We start from the raw sequence: 16853 nt of genomic DNA, 5'->3' as shown, positions 1-16853 counted from the left end.
TCTGATATTTTTTTGAATCTGAACATTATGCTACATTGCTGGTTAGGTACGGCGGATGACAAGAACAGAACCAAAACACAAGGGAAAGAAATGTAAGTTGTGGATATTTCAGTGGCTTGCCTGCAAGAGATACCTTCCATCTGCCTTTAGCGCTATGAGTGAGTGAGCTTACCAGCCCATTCCTGACGGAGAGTAAAAATAAATATATTTTACAGAACCATTTTGATAGCATGCATCTTCTATCATGAACCTGGTGTCAGATCCCTTTTCTGCAGGGGATGAAGCTGAGGTCTCTGAATCAGAAGGGGAATGACAAGCTGGGTCAGCTCCAGAATCACTTCCACAAAACAAATCTGTGGTGCCGGTGCCTCTCAGGCCTCTCTGCCACCGTCACACTTGGAGGACTAGCACAGAAGTCCCAGTGTGGCCGGAGTTTCCTCCACGGCTCTGTTGGAGTAAAAGACCGCTGGAGTGGACATGACCCCATTATATGAAGACCTTTCAATGAAGGCACAGCTTTCTGTTAGAATGCAGCTCGTCCTCCTATATACAGGGCTCAGCCTCAATTTGACTGGTGCTGAGGCAACATCAGAGCTCTGCCCTCTGTTAATATTCAGGCAGAGTCCTGTGCAAGGTATGTCAAACCTGCGCCTCTCTACTTTCCTTTAAATGCTCTCATTACCCCTGAGTTTGGGTCGAAAGGAAAGACTGTGCTATTTACTAGAGATTCCTGGAAGAGCCAAAAACTGCTCTTTGCCTCCAGGACCTTCAAGCAGACAGTAGTTCAGATCCAGATCAAAGCAGGACCTGCCATCAGTAACCGTGCCAGCATGTCAGAATAGATATAGTTGATTTAAAGAATTTAGTGAACAGCTGCAAAGGACCCTGTTGTCCAATAATATAGACAGATTACATACAAGAAGAGTATTTCCCTGTATTGATGAGTAATGTGAGAATGGTAATTGAAATCTGCAGGAAAGTGTGTGAAATCAAAACAAGATGTTTTACTACGTATTAACTACCAATACATATTAACCTATTACTGTGTCAAGGCATCTTTACTTTTGCATAATATGGGCAAAGAACTTCAGATCAGAGCTGAGCTTGCCACAGGTCTCTTTTTTCTCTTTGCTCTTCCAAGCTTGCAGAGTAAGCTTCGTGGCACCTTACCCCTCTCCTGGGGAGGAGGTGAAGATTTGTTAGTAAATGCTTATAAACTACTTTGAGATACCAAGAATTGGTATAAACGATAATCCTTGTTGCTATTAATGGAAACAGATACAATAATTAATGGCCTATTTGGTTCCCGTTGTCAGGCTCACTAACCAGTGCAGCAGAAGATTAATATGCTCTTGCAAAGCAACCCTACCAAAGTGACCCATCCAATTAGCAGTGTTTCACACCTGCTTCTATAACAGTTTCAAATGATGAGTCTCAGTAAATGGTGAAATACAGTTATAGGACCTTGCAAGTACTGTAGCAATGCTCACATCATCAACCTTGACAGTGCATCAGGGAAATTCTACTGATACTCAGAACATCCTGTTAATCCCTTCTAGATATTCTTCCTATACAGAATAATGCACTGCCCAGTAATGTCTTCATGATGTTCCTACAATGAACACTGTAAAGCAAACTTGCTGGCTACTGAGAGTTGGTATATGATCAGTTGCTTGCATATATTTTGTGGGTTTTAATAAAGAGGATGCCATTCTCACCTCTGTCATTCTGCCTTCTCCAGGCACTTTCTCATTGTTTATTCCTTTCCACCTCATTGGGGGAGGGACTGTATACTGCAATACAAATACAGGGTTTCCAACTCCATGTTTGCCTTATAATATTAATCTGGGGGTTGGCTTTTACAGAGGAGAATTGGCAAGGGGAGGCATTTGTCTCCACAGTGTCTCCCCTGAATATTCTGTCCTGACTGCTTTTCAGCAATTTATCACCAACTGGGTCCTGAGGTTGAAGATAAATCTGATGACTAGAAAAATAACCACCCACCTGCCCACTGATTCTCATTCTACAAATGTCTAAACTCTCTGTGGTACCTCAGCAAAGCCAGGTTTGGAAACTCATGTTTGCCAGGGTAGCATACAATCTCAACATTAGGTAGTCCCCCATCTCAGCATTCAAAGTCTGAGCGTAGACACAGTCTACAAAGAACAACCTAAGCCTATGCTCTGCTGTACTCTGGTAAAGCAGTACATAATCTGAGAAGGTGTGGAGTCCATCCTTTCATTCCTGTGTCTATTCCTGCCTTCTCACATGTCAGACTTAGAGATACTGATATCCACCCAACAGTCTAAATCTCCATATATAACTGAACAATTTATTGTACATGTATATTTGGGAAGGTTTTATTTTTAAAGAAAAAAGAAAAATGGGTTGCTGGATGCACAAAAATGTACGCTGATGCCTATGGATTTCAGTATTTAGTTCCCTGTTATTCCTAATCCAAATTACTGATAAACCAAAGCAAGGAATGCCTTTTGCTTTTTACCCCTGTTATATATTAGCTTGTTTGTTTCATTTCATATGCCCTGAAAGAAAACTAAGTAGGTGAGTTAAAATATCCTGTCCTTCACAGTGGAAAAAAAAGCAATTTAAAAGTGGAGGTTCATAATTTGCTACTTACATCTATTTCCTCTGCAAAATTGAATTTATCGAGAGGGAGAAGCAGTAGCTCTGAGGGCCTTCTGGCGGTCCCCTCATTGCGAGAAGCAAAGCTACAGGGAACCAGACAGAGGGCCTTCTCGGTAGTGGCACCCGCCCTGTGGAACGCCCTCCCATCAGATGTCAAAGCGATAAATAACTACCTGACATTCAGAGACATATTAAGGCAGCCTTATTCAGGGAAGTTTTTAATGTGTGATATTTTAATGTATTTTTGGTTTCTATGGAAGCTGCCCAGAGTGGCTGGGGAAACCCAGCCAGATAGGCGAGGTACAAATAATAAATTATTATTATTATTATTACTATTATTATTATTATTGGCATTCTAATTCCAAAATAAAATGCTACTGCTGGCACGGCCACTGTGGGGTGGAAGTGCAGAGGGGATGGTGGTACAGGATCCACAGCTCTCATGGGGCTCATACTCTGAGCTTTCTTATAAAAGAAGAAAGCTTGTACTGTAGTTTTAATAAGATGTTGTTGTTTTAAAAAAACATCACAACAAATGCTTTTAGAATACAATGTTTGCTTTCTAACAAATTAATCTTGAATTTATCCATACATTGGTTGCTGTAATTCTCCCCCATGATAACCATTTTGTGTTAGGCAGCACTCGAAGTTGCCAGTTGTGGTGAGACAAAACTTGCAGCAACTATTGTGTCTGTGGTGCCCATGGCACTCCCTGCCTCCCCAAATAAGTGTCCTTGGGCCCTCAAAGGGGAGCGGCCACCGGTATATCTGCTTTCAGGCGCACAAAATAGGTCCTCAATATGTTTTCAAGCTTATTATTCTCAATAGGTTTGGTCAAGCTTGATGTACAAGCCACAGAAAATTGCAGCAAATAGGTCCAGCTGGTTTTCCTGACATAGTATATTTTTAGAGCAGAATACTCATGCTTTTCAGTAGGAAATATGATTCAGTTCAAAGCTGGTTTCACATTTTAGCGTGTATACATTTTTCACAGTGGAGTTACTGCTTAGGAATCATTGAGAACACGGTGCGTTGGTAAAACAATTTTCACATCACAAAATGGATCCCAGTGTCCCATACACTTAGTGCTTTGCTCAGTGTGAAACACGATGCACCTTACGCTATGTTTATATCCTACATGCCACCTGGTGCGTTTATACTTTTTAGAGATGTGCTTCAAACTAGGAACAATTCTTTAATAAGATTATAAATCCTAATTTGCCAGCCCACCCTGCCTGCCCCAAACATGCCCATCCATCATAAGAAACAATATGAATATAAAGACTTCTTGTGGATTTGTTGTCATGGAAACCACATTTCCACTCTGCTATCTACTGCATTGTTTTTTCTAGCTCTTTTCTTTCCCTAAATTACCATTCTGTCCTATATTCTACATTTTAATTTGAGTGGTGAACCTTGCTCCATTTGGAACAAAACATCCCTGAGAAAGATTTAAAAAACAAAACAAAAAACCCCTCCTGTTCACTTATTTTCTGTAGGTAATACAGAAATCGTCTAGGCATCTTACTAATTCTTGCATGATCCTGAAGGTGTCATCTTCCAGGTCAGATACTAAACTGACATCCTGACTGCTTGATACAAGCTTATTTGAAAGTGATTTGGATGATATTTCTTGTAGCGTCTGTGACATCTTTGATTTGTGAAGCTGTGTATGTTGTCAGCTGCATAGATAAAAGGATGTTTGAAGAGTCCAGAACTTGAATGCTACAAAATGAAGGTTGTAGTATTTGGTCCATATTCTGAATCAAACTTCTCTTGAGACAATTACCTAACTTTCCAAGTAAGGATTGCTTTTTTTCTTATTTTATTTCAATATTTACAACCCATTCTATATCAAACTGATCTCGTGGTGGGCAGCAAGAATACATTACTGTACATTAATAAGATGGGAGCAGACAAGACAATAAATAGAGGTATGCTTATAGCATCTGAACTGGCAGGAGCTATCCAGGAAAGATGTCTGGTGCTTGTACTGGATAGCTCTCAGAAAATGCCGCAGCAGCTGTGAATAAAGTAGATTCAATTTTGGGGGTAATTAGAAAAGTGACTAAAAATAAAAATTGCCAATATAATGCATAATACATATATATTATATACGTAACATAATACAACTTATGGCATGATCACATTTGGAATACTGTGCATAGTTCTCAAAATTCTATTTGATGTATTACTACTGTTATTGTTAAAAATTTTACCTGCCTTTCTCTGGGACAAGTTACAACTATTTTATAGGAGTTGTTAGGTGCCGTTACACACTAATATTAATGGAAGTCTTAGGCCCTCCACAAACCTTTGAAGTAACGCATTACACATGTGGAAAGATACCCACATCATCTTTGCCACAATCAGGACTAGAAAATTGTGGAGTTTTGAAAAAATATGGGGTCCTTGAACTCTTTGTCAGAATCACAGAATATGAACAACCCATCCCTGTTTCACCCTGGCTCATATTTGTCAACTTGGTTAATTTTTCATCCATTTGAAAGCAGGATCTGGGAAACGCAAATACAGGATATAACAAAATGCATAATATATAATATGCATGTGAGTCCATATAATCAGGAATGGAAATGCTCTCTGCATTGGAAGGAAGGAAGGAAGGTGCAGTAAATTCTTATATAGGAACGTTGGAAGAGCCTTGCTGGATCAGGCCAAAGGGCCATCACGGTCCCGCATCCTGGTCCCACAGTAGCTAACCAGATGCCCATGGTATCTGAGTGAAGCAGCACTCTTCCCATTTGTGATTCCCTGAAACTGATATTCAGAGCCATGAACCCCAGATATGATCCTTCTGAAGGAGCAAACACATTCAAATGCCTGTTATGCTATGTCATAGCCATAATGTGAAAAGCATTCCCAAATAATAGCTCTTTGCTGGAAGAAAGGCATTAGTGATTCTCAACTATAGTCCCCACTGAACAATGCTAGTCCACAGCCATTCTCTCACCAAAGCAATCTATATTATGCTAGGTGTTGTTCTCCAGAAATGTTGCTTGTCTAGCAGACAGCCCCTCTTAAGCACAAAGCCTGAATCTGTACATTCATTACGATAGTAAAGCACTGATAAATAGAATTTCGCTTTCAGTTAAATTACACCTTTCATCTCGAAAGGTCACAAAGTGCTTTAGCAAATTCAGTAATAATGCAAACTGCTCTCATGGGTACAACAATAAATGGAAAATATGAAGCAGAAGGCAGCACCTTCTTTCCTCCCTCCAGCCCACCTGGCATCATTGTATAACCTCTTATTCCCTCTTGTTCATTAATCCTTTGCTATAAAAACCTAATTTTTGCTAACCTTTGCTCAACCTAGTTTCTCCCAAATGTTGTTTGACTACAACTCCCATAATCCCTGACCATCAGGGCTAGGGCTAGCTAGGGCTAATGGGAGCTGTAGTCCAATAACATCTGGAGGGAGTCCGATTGGGTAAATCCGGTTAATCCTAATCCATTCTCAATATTAAAAAGCACATTAATGGTTTTTGGGATGTCTGTAGTACCCCAGTGATATTTCCAGTGTATGCTGGGGGTGATTTTGGACCCCAGAAATGTTTTTTTGGGGGGGAGTTGTTTCCGTGGCATTACATGAAGTGTGATTGACAAAACAATTCCGAAACCTTGGTTCCCAGACAACATATGGTTTGTGCCAACCTATTTACACCTGCCCCCCCACAATACAGTTTATTGTTCCAGCCTTTCGTGTCCAGGAGGAAAATGGGAAGTGATAACTGGCTAAAATTTGGGGACATTGTACAGTTTGCAATTTGTGACGGTGTCCTAGAAACAAGTAGCATTCCGTAGCACTATTGGTCCAACATTTTTCAACTGCTTGCATTTCTTCATTTTATATTCCTAGGATTTTTAAATGACACAAAGCAGAAAAAATTGTGCAGAGGATTCTATGGAGGATTAAAGTTGACAATGGCTTGATAATTGACACTCTAAGCAAAACCTCATTCACACAAAGGCAAATGCAAAGTATTTCAGTTATGAAGTCAGAATCAGGTTTGTTAGGAGTGGGTTTTTTAAAAAACCAACAACCTAGTATTTTATCTGTACGGATGCTAAAAGTTTGTAAACATGGGAAGAGATGAAATGCTAATCACAGGATCAGCCTATGTAAATAACGACTTGCATTAGAAGTAAAAAAAATTGTAGGAGTTATGTAAAATGTGCTACCTCCCAAAGGAAAAGGCGATCATGTGGCAAAGGCTTATCGCATTCTTTGCACAGAACTGGGATTCATATTCCCTGTTGTTTTCAAGGAGAAGATGATTGCATTTTGCATCTGTTCTCAGCACTGCTCAATAGCCCTAACACTGACTTAGCATTTTGCTTCTGAATGCAGTCTGATGGCATTTCCTTCTCTAGCTCTTGTTCTGTATCATCCTCTTCTCCTGTTCCTCCAGTCCAAGCAGCTGATCACCAGCTTTTGATTCAATATGTCACACAGCTAATCAGAAGGTCATTTCACAACCTTCCAAAAGTACATTAGTATTCTAGTCTCTTCATCAGTGCAACATTGTCCATTTGGGGAAAGACTGTTGCTTGCTTGGTAGAGCACCTCTTTGCATGCAAAAGGTCTCAGGTCCAATCCCTAGCATCTTCAGGTGGGGCTGCAAAAGAGTGACTCCTCCAGGAGTCCTGCCAGGGTAAGACAATGTTGAGATAGATCTAGGACAGTTTCCTATGCTATTGCTATGTCCCACTGGCATACTTCCACTATTCTTTTGTGAATCTGTAGGCCAAACTAGATGTTATGCCATTCACACAATTAGCAACTGCATGAATGGCTTTTAAAAAGGAAGCTGAAGACCCAGGTGTTTATGTGAACGTAAGACAGTGGATTTTTTAAAATAAGAAAGTTTGCTTTCTGCTGTCAGAACTGCCCTCCACCTTGCATTGTAAAACAAACAAACAACAAAACAAAAAAACCTTTGCAGCAAATAGAACCCCCCCCCCTTTGTCATGCAAATAGGATCCAGATTGGAAACACAGGAGCAGCGAACAGTTAAGACCCCCTCCCATTCCAGCTGCCTGATCCAGGCTGGGGCCCTGGCACCTATAATTTACTTTTAAAAAGCCAATTACACAGTTGCTAATTGAGTCAATGATACCACATTCAATTTGATCCTGAGTCCTCTGAGGGGAGAGGCAGTCAGACTTCTTACGAAGGAAAAAGAAGGAAAAGTAAAAGTTGTGTAGCCTGGCATGTGTAACGCCCCCCCCCCCCCGGCCTTGGCTCTGTATTTTCCTGCTGCCATGTTTGACTCCCTCAGTCCATTCTTTGAGTAATGGTGTGTCTATCTGCAACCACTGGGTTAGCAGCCTAGCAGGATACGAAATCTGCTTCAGTTTTCTATATTGGTCCAGACTAAATGGGTGGACTAGGTATGAGATATAAAGCAGGAAAACATGGGGAACACAGCTCTGAGACTTTGAGTGTCTTCATTTTGAAGTGCCAACAGAGAGAATTGTCATGCGTCCTGTGTGACTAGAGGCTGCAAAGATGTGCTGAGCCTGTCTAAAAAAGCAAATGGGAATCCCTTTGTGACAGCTGGCATTTTGTCCCTGTAATATGCATGGGAAACAAGTTTAAGTAAAGTTAAGTCTTGATCTTGCTTAGTGTCTTTTGATGATCTTTCATCCACCAGCCTTAGTACTGTATATACAAGCTACACTGCACTTGATTTCCTTAAGTGTTCTATGAGATGTATGACAAACTTTCTGACTGGCTTTCACACATCTAATAATTACTTAATATTTAGGTTAGCAGCCTAATATGTTGCTCTTTTGGAAAGGCAGAGGGTGGTATGCAGACCCAAATTAACTACACAGCCTGATTGATTTGCCAAGATTAAGGAACGTTATCAATGGACATAAACTATTGCCCAAATATACAGTGGTTTCTTGGATTTGTGTGACTGGGCTAGAGAGCAGTACTTGCTGGAACAAGAGTAGATTCATACCTCGATGCCAGAGCACCTGCTTCTCATTCCAAATATCAAGATCCAATCCTGACATCTCCAGGAAGGATTGGGAAAGGCTCCCATCTGAAAACCTGGACCACTGACCAGGCCCATGCAGAGCTTGTCTGAGGCCAGGGGCAGGAGTTTTATTAGAATAAAGTTACAAACTCAAAGGAACCAAAACAAAAAAACAAAGCAACCAGTCCCTGGCAGGGACCCCTAGCCGGCTTTGCCCTTCCAGGGCAAGTGTACCCAGCTGCTGCTCCTCCCTCTGCATAGGCCTGCCACTGACAATCAGTGTAGACCAAGCTGAGCTAGATGGACCAATGGCCTGACTGAGTATAAAGCCGCTTCCTGTGCTTGTGAGTGGTGACAATGAAATAAATGCTAGCTTTGTGCACGGCCATACAACTGCTAAGTTCCTTAGAATGCTGCACGCTCCTGTTGAGCCTTAAACAAAACCATTCAATCCAAGCCTTTCACATCCGGCTCCTAACAGAGACTTCTCTGCCTTGTGTGATGACTGTAAGGATAAATAAAAGCACAGAGGCTTGGGGGATGCATATATTGTGTTTATTGAGTTTATATCCTGTCCTACTTCCAAAGGAGCCCAGGGCAGAAAACACATCAACATTTCTCTCTCTCTCTCTCTCTCTCTCTCTCTCTCTCTCTCTCTCTCTCTCTCTCTCTGTGTGTGTGTGTGTGTGAGAGAGAGAGAGAGAGAGAACATCCTATTACAGTTAAAAATGTATAAAAACAGGTAGGGTTAAAAACATTATTTCATCCAGCAATCTCAGTGTTTCCAGAAATACACACACACTCACAAACACACACACAGAGAGATGTAGAGAACATATGTTGCATAAATAACATGGAAGCATTAACAAGCCTAAACAACATAGGACCAGTGATGTGATATTATCTTAAACTTTTAGCCATTTAAAGTGAAGACCAGCGGTTTCTTTCTTATGCTAGGAAAAACTAAAGATATTGAAAATAAATGACCCCATACTAGGTTATTGCTTCAAAAGCACCAATGTAAGGGACAGTCTTCTGCTGCTTCTTTCCCACCAGTGTCCAAAGTATGAACAAAATACATAAAATACTTATGCACATTTACTTGGGAATAAGCTCCATTGAATTCACTGGGACTTGCTTGTGAGTAAACATGCATAACATTGTGCTATTAAGCCAACTAATCATCTTGCTCTTAACTGCTTTTAGCTGATTCACCAATTAACTAATTACAAATTAGCAAATTTGAATGCAGATTATTTTGGGGGATTATTTAATGAGGATGTTTATCTTTGCTAATTAGCATAGGTTAATTGTGTATAGGTAAAAAAAACCATTCAGCCCATTCCAAGAATCAAGAGATGCACAAAGGATGCTTACAGAAATTGCAGTCAGTCACTTCGTTATATGGGAAATCTCTACTTAAAATTCATAATCTGAAATAAATAACTGATCCATTGACCAATCACATTTAGTTAGAAGGTAGCCAAATGGACTGGAAACTAGGCTAAATGTGCTAGTTAATCTATACAGTAGACTGCTGGTTAATATAAGGAATTTGGATACAGGACAGGCAATGCAGGGTAATTTCGAGAAGACACATAAATAGGTGGTGGACTGTCATGTAACATGAATGGACAGGGTCAAAACTGAAAGAGAGCAGATTTGGACTGGATTCCATATTAGGGCACCAATTTATCTTGTAAAGCAGAGGATGGAAAGGGGAAGAGTATATAATAGGATACAGGTGTGCATTGGCAATCTGCTGACAGAGAAATAACATAAGCTTGAATTTTAAAAAATGCAAATTTGAGGAGGTTCCCATTTTAGAAAGGATGCTAATTGCTTGAATAAACATCACTTCATTCCCTGAAAATATAAGGAAGGCATTGTGTAATAGGAAGACAGGAAAAAATCTACACAAAACCCTGTGACATAGCTAACATATGTCAGTGCAAATTCAATTCAACTCTGGGTGCCCAGCATAGGATGCGTTACCAAAGCCCTTGGAATGCTTAACACCAGAGCAAGGAATTTATGCAAAGGAAAATTCAAATGGACAGAACAAAATTGCAGCCTTCCATGAAAGAACATTGCAGAGTAAATTTTCCATTAACAGTAATAGGACTCGCATTTCTAATTTCACACACACTGTGCTGAAATTCTCCCCTCATGCCCAGGGAAAGAAACCTCACTGGTAACTGATCTTTCCTTGGAGCATTTGGAATATACTGAAGTGAAAAATATTTTGGTGGTATGCTTCAGCTTAATTTAGAGTGCAGCAAACAAACAGTTAAGACCTTGTTCAATTCATGTCAATAGGAACCTGCAGAGACATGAGAAGACATTTTATTTGGGGCAGGGATGTGAAAACCCAAAGGGCTTCACAAACATTCCGCAGAGTGATGTACAAACAAAGGAAGTGGAAACAATGATTTTTTTTTTTCAAAGAGGCCCATTCTTGTGTGTCTTTAAATTGGATAGTTGGGCAGATGTACACAATATATTTATGCTCTAGGTATCATTCAGATCACAAGAGACCCATGGGATTTAATGGCAGTGCTCTGAAGTAAGTGGTTTGATTGCAGTCTCTTACTGCAAATAGGTCCTTAGAGTAGTGGAATAGAGAGAACTGTCAAACAGATCTGAGCAACAACTGCACATAGCTAAAGTAATATCTCCCTAAGCTGCTATTTCTTGAATCCTGGATAAGCATGTGCTTATATCTTGCGCTAAGCACCTAAACTGAGCCCTAAATTAGCCATAGCTAGGTGTTCCTTAATATGGTTTATGAGCAAAATGGACTGTAAACAGGGAACTGCTGAACATGATAGATGTTAGCCAGTCTACAAACAAATATTACTGGAAGTATGCAGTACATTAACTGTTTTTCTCTTTCTGTTCCTTATGAATTTTATTCTAATCTCCCATAAGTATTTTGCAATATTTCCAGAAACCTCCTGTAAAAGGTTCAGCCATAGAACGTGGGCATAGCTGCCTCCCCCAGTCAAGTAAATAAATATAAATACTTAACTAACTGACCAGTTGTGTTGCAGATCACTCTGTTCTGCTCCCCTCCCCCCAACATAGGATGCATATGGGTTAGTGCAGGTTAGAAAATTAACAAACAAAAAAAGGTGATTTCTGAAGCTGGGTAGAAGGAAGAAGCTCAGAGGCAGATTTATAAGGTTTCTGGGCTCATTTTGAACTGTTTTTATGGAACAGAGACAGTCTTGGTTCTACATGTCCCAACCCTCCTAGTCTTGCATTCCATTGCCCATAGCATTTTTATGGACTGCCTGATTGGTATGGGAGGTGCCATTTTATGGTGGTTCAGGTCCTTCCTGGAAGGTTTCAGAAGATAACACTAAGGGATTCCAGTTTTACACTTTGCCCATTTACCTATGATGTACCACATCGACTCTGCTACCCATGCTCCTTTAACATCTATATGAAACTGCTGCTCAGACGACACCAAGTTCCAGTTCTCTTGTCCACTGCATTCCAGGGAGGCAGGTTTTTGACTCAGTGCCTGAGGTCCCACCTAGAGCCAAATGAAGATGAGGTTTGAGTCAGAAGTGCTCCTAGCCAGTAAGTATAGTTGTACTCCAGCTTTACTTTTGAATGCTCAGGTAGCTGGTGTGACCAGGAGTTATTTTGCCCAGCTTAGACTGATGCACTCATTTCTAGAGAATGTGGCTCTGGCAATCATGACGCATGCCATAGTTACTGTGGACATCGCAGATCTTCACAATTTCCCCCTCAGCCTAGGAAAAGCTGGGCAGTTTTCGAAGGTGCTGAAGATTTAATACTCCTTTCCAACTCCCAGAATCTTCAGTGTTCTTAGCACAGCCCCCAAATTCTTTTCCTTCCAACAAGAGACTTATGGCCCAATTAAACTTTATCTTAGATTACATTCTGTCAGTAGCACACACAAATCTCAGTCTCTGTTTCATATCTAGGGTGGAAACCCCACTCGTGTCTGTCTCTCTGTAAGACCCTTTTTGATGAATTATTTGATCCCATTTTTTCAGTTATGTCGTTCTTGGTATTTAATTAATCTGTAAAATTAATCATGATTCATTGACCATCATATGAGATATATGTGCAGTGATTTCATATGCATGCTTGGTTACTGTGCTCACTGTGGCTTACTCTTTAGTAAGTGTGTTTGTTTATGATTGCTGCCACCTACACCAATTTTCTTTGAATTTTTTTTTAAAAAAAGAGAGAAATGAAGACTTATTATTAAATGGCTTTTCCACATGGGAGATTATCAACATACTGGTGACAGACGAGACTATGATATGAGTATTAAAAAGATTATCACAATTTCCTTTAAGGAAGTTATCATTAAATAGCTTTGATTATATTTTGACCTTGCAAAACTCTTGTTAAATTGGACAGATGCTGATATCAGAAGAATTATAAGCTGGTGGTATATAAGCAGCATGCTCAACTGTAATTTCTATTCTCATCTCTCTCTTCCCCCTCTTTAATATCCTGAAACCATTATTCTCCTAAGACTTCCCACGCCCCCGCTAAGCACTTCAACAACCCCAAACAGCAATTTGTCTTCCCTGAAGCTCATTTTGCCAAAACCAAAACAAAACCATACCTCTTTTGTGCTAGGCTTTCTGCAGATGCTAGTGCCAATGCATGGGCACCAAGGGCGCATGGCCACTGCCATGCAGGGTATCAGGGCAAAGCCAGCAGCATGATTCCACTGCCCCCTTCTCCATACCTATGTTTTATGCTTGGAGAATAAGTGGGGTGTTTTATGTTTGGATACTAAGGAGTTAGAATTGTATTTTTCTTAATGCAAGAAATCATGGCTTGTCTGCCAAGCTTTCACAATGGTGGTTTGAAGAAGTCATAGACATTATTCAACATTATTATTATTAGGTGGGTCTTAAAACGGTATGTCTGCAGTGTCAACTGCCAGGGCCAAGAGGTGTGTATTCATCATACGCAAGAACTACGTAATGAAGGTGCACCTTCTGAAGAAATTCCATAACTTGACCCAGTGAATATCTCCAATATCAGAATAAGAGGAGAGGCAATATTTGCTGATAGCTTCTCCATCTTGAAGCCCCTGGCACCCCAGAAAAACAGCTCCAAGGAATTGGAGGACCCTCCAAAACAGAATGTAAGAACATAGACAGATCTCTGCTGGATCAGGCCAGTGCTCCATCTAGTCCAACATCCTGTTTCACAGTGGCCAACCAGATGCCTTTGGGAAGCCTGAAAGCAGGATCTAAGAAATAGCACTCTCCCCACTTGTGATTCCTAATAGCTAGATTTCAGAGGCAAACTAATATCCAGACACATAGGCCACACGGTATAAAGGGGGAGAGGAGAGGAAAGAGCAAACTAGGAAAAATTGCCACCACTTCTCTTTCATTTGTGGAGGTAACCACAGAATTAAAAGACCTTCCATGAGTTCAATGAAACAAACTGGATTCCACCCCATGCTTTCCACAATACAGACCCTTCAATGCCCTACACAACTTTCATATGCTCATTTTATGGGTAGAAAATTCTGGTTTTCCATTACTAATTATGGCTAGTGTACAACAGATGGGACTTGTCAACCTGGAAAGGTAACCCATCCAGGGGAAGAAAAAATCTGGTCCTAAACTTCCGCTGCCTTGCGGCTATACTCATTTTTGAGAAAGCCTTCAGGAGTAAACCCTGGGGAAGAATCTGTACCAGCTACCCTGTGGGACATCTTCAGGAGGAGAAAAGGCTAAGGAGTAAACCTCACACAAATCTGGAGTGGAGTCTCTAAGACAGTTGGATGGTGCCTTGTATGCTTCCTTCTGGCAACTCCTGCAGCCAAACTGGTGCCAGATGTTTTTCTCTGCTTTCCTTTGGACCACATCAGCAAGGCCAAGAGCAGGGGTCATGTCATCTAGGCAGCCCAGGACCTCCATATGCACTGTCCAGGCTTGTGCCCCAGAGAGGTCACTTTGGTGCTGCTAAAACCGCAAAAACAGTGAAGGAGGCAACAGTTATGAGTTACTGCTCTCTGCAGCCACAGCAGATGCTACGATTCTCCAGCTGCTTGATTTCACTCCCAAAGGCACACTCCATTGTCTCTTAAGACAGATGGAAGCCAACAACAACAGTGTTTCCCAACAGGGTGTCTTCCAAATGTTTTGGACTACAATTTCCACTATCCCAGACTATTGGCCACACTTGCTGCAGCTGATGGGCGTTCTATTATAAAGCATCTGGAGGGCACCAGGTTGGGGAAGGCTGGTGTATAATAATTTGCACAAAGCTTCCTTGAGCTGTAGACAGGAAGATATGGGCTGCTGCTATGAATGCCTGCTGTTAGCTTTGTTCCAATGGACAACAAACCCATGAAAACACCCTAGCTAACATGGCATTCAGGTTGGAGTAAGAGAATGCCCAGAGTAGGATGTTCGCATTCTATAAGAGACAAGGGTTTCTTTTAATGTATAAGAGCTTTTGGGCAGGGTAAAGGCTCAGCTTCTTTAATCCCTGTGTTGCAACAATGGGGAAAGTTGCATCCACTAAGTGTTGCCCTGCTTTGAAGTTCCTAAAGGGGCAAAAGCTTGGTCTCTTGCGGAAAGTGGCCATCCTTGGGAAGCCTATATTCTCTGTACAGGTAGTAAAAGTGAATGCTCTGATTCTGTTACTGTCTCTGAGGCTTTCCTAGAGCCATTAGATTCAGCCAACTGGAAACTGATATCAGATGCTGGGCCAAATTGCACTCCTCGATCCATAACATTGAGTGCAGAATCTTTGCCAATGTGTAATTGAAGACAGCATTTTATTGCCTCCTTTCCTACTCCGATACAGCTGCCAACTTTTCAACAGGCCTCTGTAACCATGCATTGAACAGCAGCAATTACCAGGTGATGACATGTATCTCCATGCCATGAATCACCTGTTTAACACCTGTGCAGCAAGCTGCTATGAACAGCGTAGCTGCAGAAACAAGCTGAAAAGGCAGAAGCCTTAGCTTTTTTGTACTGGCTGTGATATTTAAGCACAAATTGCATTTTTGTGTATTCCATGAATGCATCTGTGAGTAAACCTGGATAATCAGTTTGACCAGAGCCTGTTGCCAAATAATATGTTCCTGTCATCCAACCAGTTTCCAGAAACATGAGTGCAAATTGGCAGCCACGTGGTTCCCTATAGACACACACACACACTGCTTAAAACTGTGATGGTAAGGAGCTTATTACGAAATTGTTTTCCAAGTAAAAAGCATGGAGATGGTCTATTTCTGGGGGTCGGTCATGTCCCCCTCCCCCACCTTCCACAGAAAGCATTCTGCGAATGCTGATCCAAAGAGCCCCCATCTGCAGCTGTGCTAGCAACAAGGACAAATGTCTTCAAAAGAAAACAAACAGTGCGCAGTCACACTGGATAAAAATGCAACTGACACCACACAAAGCTAATCGCCAGCTGCAGCTGCCGTGGCTTGGAAGCTGACCAAATAAACAGCTTTTCAGTGCCATATTGTGTCCTGTAACGCTAACTAGCTTGTGAAAGCAGAGCACATTTCCTATCATACTAGAAGCGTTGTGTGATGCTATGGGGTGGGAAGACTCACGTCTTGAATTTCAAGGAACACTGAACTGTTTAGAGGATTAGCCAGTTGGTCAAAAGAGACAGAAAGCCCCTACCTTATTTGTATGCACTATCAGCAGAGCTGTTCTGGGGGGAATTCTGGTGACAAGACACCACTTCTTTTTGTGGCTGGCAGGGTCACAGTTATTGTGTCTGCTTAAGGAAAACCATGGAACACTCCAGTTCTTGACTGAATCCAATAGTATTCATTGGAGAATGAGGTCACATCTTGCTTTCCCCATGATAAGAATGGCTCCTATTATGAGCCATCCTCCCCATTAAGTCATGTTACGTGATCCTAGAATGGCAAGCAGTAGGCTTGGAAGAAGTTCGTCACAAAGGCTGTTGCCATGGAATGCTAGTTACAACTCACAGGAACACTATAACATGTATGGCAACTGGAAGGACATGTGTTTCTCTGCATGTATGCCCAGTTCATGCACAGTGTGCAGTTGCCCTGTGGGCTCACACGTAATGAAAGGCACATGTGTACAATTGTCTCACATGGTTGATTTGTGGGTTTTATATAGAATCGTAGAGTTGGAACGGATCCCAAAGACCATCCATTCCAATCCCTTGCAACACAGG

General features: G+C 41.3%; 2 long non-coding RNA genes across 2 annotated transcripts in view; one reads left to right on the top strand and one right to left on the bottom strand.

The window, feature by feature from the left end:
• The window catches only part of LOC309364312, a 768778-nt gene that overhangs the window by 42833 nt on the left and 709092 nt on the right, over positions 1-16853 (top strand). The window lies entirely within an intron of this gene.
• Positions 4441-16853, bottom strand: part of LOC309364306 — a 53661-nt gene continuing 41248 nt past the window's right edge. Inside the window, exons 2-3 of the long non-coding RNA XR_014165812.1 lie at positions 12057-12198; positions 4441-4669 (exon numbers count right to left, since the gene is read on the bottom strand). This is a non-coding gene — a long non-coding RNA (uncharacterized lncRNA). The remainder of the gene's footprint in view (positions 4670-12056; positions 12199-16853) is intronic.

Source organism: Podarcis melisellensis (genome assembly GCF_964234715.1).
Source record: "Podarcis melisellensis genome assembly, chromosome: 2".
NCBI classification, from domain to species: Eukaryota; Metazoa; Chordata; class Lepidosauria; order Squamata; family Lacertidae; genus Podarcis; species Podarcis melisellensis.
Note: the sequence above shows the minus strand (reverse complement) of the source record. Positions and strands in the feature narration are given on the sequence as shown.